The 3,502-nt window shown below is 53.3% G+C and overlaps 1 pseudogene; it reads right to left on the minus strand.

Annotated features, from left to right (window-relative positions):
• Positions 1 to 2,749: 2,749 nt before the first annotated feature.
• On the minus strand, positions 2,750 to 3,502 carry LOC140397137 (large ribosomal subunit protein eL13 pseudogene; annotated as a pseudogene).

Raw genomic sequence — 3,502 nt, forward strand, 5'->3', positions numbered from 1 at the left:
AGTCCAAAGACATAAGTTTTGGAATTCTCTTCCGAAACCTTTCCATCTTTCCAACTCTCTCCCCCAACCGAGATGCAGTTTGCACTTTCAAACCTATCTCTTTTGCCAATCTATTGGTCATTTGCCCTGATGTCTTATGCGCCACAGACTCAAATCTGCTTTAAAATGCATCTGGGATGAGCCTTGAGATGTTTTATTACATTAAAGGTGTTATATAAATGCAAGTTGTTGCTCAGAATGGTAAAATGGGGGCCAGGGTAAATTTGGGAAAGATGGGACAACAATCCAAATAGAAAGAAAAGGGAAGTGTGATGGCTGGGGACAGATTGGCTGTTTGTTATTGAGACTATATCTTTTACAATTTTCATTGTCTGCTTTAATATCAATAAAGGCTGACGAGACGTTATTGCGTCTCTGATAGAACGTCAACAACCTGAAACTTTAACTCCGTTTCTCTTTCCGCACCTGTTGAAAATTTTACCGAACTATTACAGCGCAGAAGGAGGCCATTTGGCCCATCGTGAGTGCACCGGCTCTCCGGATGAGAACTCCACTGAGCGCCGCTCGCCTGCCTTCTCCCCTACTGATGTACCATCAATGACCACAAGACGAATGGTGAACTATTGTGGCTTTATTGTGCCAGATGTAAAGCCTCCGGTAGCTGGACCCAAGAATGGGGGCAGTGCAGGAGAGCATACACTTTTATACAGAGCCTACTGGGTGGAGTCAGCAGGCCGGGATTTACTGTAATGACTGGAGTACACTGGCAATGTATCGTAATACATGTAATGTATGTTCAGTGGTTTACCCAATTCACCCGTTTATAAAGAGTCCAGCGGGGGTGAATCGAAGTTACAGGTTGAGTCTGTCGGGGGCTTGGACTTTCCACCGCGATCGCCTCAGCCCCGGCTGCGGTGTGGGCGCTGACGCGGGTACCTGCGACTCCGGGAGCGTGTTGTCCTCTCCTTCTTCACCCAGTAGTTGAGCCGGTGGGGGGGTGGGCGCCGCCGGGCAGGGGTGGTGGTGATAGGCGCTGGTGGGTGGGGGGGGCGAAACGGTGCAGGGGCGTGGGTGGTCGCCACCGGAGGGGGGGGGGACGGTACCAGATCGGGGGTGGTGGTGATGGTGGATGGGGAACCAGCGGGTGCCAGGTCCCGGAGGGAGACTGTGTCCTGCTGCCCGTCGTGGTGTGCCACGTAGGCATACTGCGGGTTCGCATAGAGGAGGAGGACTTTTTCGACGAGGGGGTCTGATTTATGGCTCCTCACATGCTTCTGGAGGAGAACGGGCCCACGAAAGGTCAGCCAGGTCGGGAGCGAGACCCCGGAGGTGGACTTCCTGTTCGTTCGTGAGGGGTCTCATTAGTAGCAGTACACAGGAACGACCGGGTGGAGTGGAGCACATCGGGGAGGACCTACTGCCAGCGGGAGACTCCTAGACCGAAGGGCCAGCAGGACGGCCTTCTAGACCGTCCCGTTCTCCCTCTCCACCTGTCCGTTCCCCCGCGTGTTGTAGCTGGTCGTCCTGCTCGAGGCAATGCCTTTGCTGAGCAGGAACTGACGCAGCTCATCACTCATGAACGAGGAGCCCCGATCACTGTGGATGTAGGTGGGGAAACCGAACAAGGTGAAGATACTGTGTAGGGCCTTTATGACAGTGGCAGAGGTCATGTCAGGGCATGGGATGGTAAAGGGAAAACGGGAGTGCTCATCAATGATGTTGAGGAAGTACACGTTGCGGTCAGTGGAGGGGAGGGGCCCTTTGAAATCGACGCTGAGGCGCTCAAAGGGGAGGGAGGCCTTCACCAGGTGTGCTCTGTCCGGCCGGTGTAAGTGCGGTTTGCACTCCGCGCAGACCTGGCAGTCCCTGGTCACGGTCCTGACCTCCTCGATGGAGTAAGGCAGGTTGCGAGCCTTTATAGAGTGAAAGAACCGGGTGACAGAGGTCGTTGTGAAGAGCCCGAAGTCGGTCTACTTGTGCGCTGGCGCATGTACCGCGGGATAGGGCATCTGGGGGCTCATTGAGCTTCCCTTTTGACAGAGGAGTGCCGTATTTCGGAGGCATGGAGGGTACGGGAGAAGAAGGCCACGGGTCTGCCCGCCTGGTTGAGGGCGGCGGTCAGAGCCATGTCCGATGCGTCGCTCTCCACCTGGAATGGGAGGGACTCGTCGACTGCGTGCATTGTGGCTTTGGCAATGTCCGCCTTGATGTGGTTGAAGGCACGGTGGGCCTCAGCCGTCAAGGGGAAGGTGGTGGATTTGATGAGTGGGTGGGCCTTGTCTGCATAATTAGGGACCCACTGGGCGTAATATGAGAAGAATCCCAGGCATCGCTTCAGTGCCTTGGGACAGTGAGGGAGGGGGAGTTCCAGGAGGGGGCGCATGCGGTCAGGGTCTGGCCCTAGGACTCCATTTTCCACAACGTAGCCAAGAATGGCTAGACGAGTTGTGCGGAAAACGCATTTCTCCTTATTATAGGTAAGGTTAAGGAGTTTAGCGGTGTGGAAGAATTTCTGGAGATTCGCGTCGTGGTGATGCTGGTCGTGGCCGCAGATGGTGACGTTATCCAGATACGGGAATGTGGCCCGCAGCCCGTACTGGTCAACCATTCGGTCCATCTCTCGCTGGAAGACCGAGACCCCATTGGTGACACTGAAGGGAACCCTAAGGAAATGGTAGAGGCGGCCATCTGCTTCAAATGCAGTGCATTGGCGGTCCTCCGGGCGGATGGGGAGCTGGCGGTACACAAATTTCTTTTTTTTTCTTTAAAAAGTATTGGTTATTTATTGAATAGTTCCAGATATTTTAGATTTTATTCTTCTTCTCAACATCCTGCTCTGCTGCTTCCTTTGCTCTCTTAGCACGGATTCCAAACAAACGGGCATTTGCACGAGCCATACGGAGGCTTGCAAAGGCCTTGAAATTCTTCTTAACCTCAGAGATCACCCGGGCCTTCTCTCTTTTGTATATCTTCTTGATTGGCATGACAGGTCCAGTTAGCTGGGTTGTCACCTTAATTTCTTCAGCAGAAGAATCTCTCTTCTTGGGCATTGAAGCCTTTCTTGGGAAGATGATTAACTTGGAGCGATATTCCTTCAGACGTTGAACATTACACTGAATAGATTCAGTTGACTTGTTGTGCCGTCTGTGATCAACAGCAATGCCAATAGTATGCGCCACCCTCCTGTTAATGCCTTTAGCTCCTCCAGGCTGAAGCCTCATCCAGCATGTACTTTGGTGTGATATCTGACAGTGGGACACCTAACAACTGGTCGAAGGGGGCCAGCAACTGGACGTGGAGCGATGCAACGTGCTTTAGCCAACCGTGCCCTGCCCTGCGGACTTTTCTGGCCGGCTGGTTGAACCAAGTGAGGACTCTTCTCTGCCAGTCCTTGTGGAAATGAGGGTTCAGGATCATTCCATTCCGACTTGGGGCCATGGCTGCTTAATGAAGGGCTGAAACCCTTCAGGAGGGAAATGGCCGAAGGAAAAACTGGTACACG

This window comes from Scyliorhinus torazame, chromosome 1 (genome assembly GCF_047496885.1).
Source record: "Scyliorhinus torazame isolate Kashiwa2021f chromosome 1, sScyTor2.1, whole genome shotgun sequence".
Classification (NCBI taxonomy): Eukaryota; Metazoa; Chordata; class Chondrichthyes; order Carcharhiniformes; family Scyliorhinidae; genus Scyliorhinus; species Scyliorhinus torazame.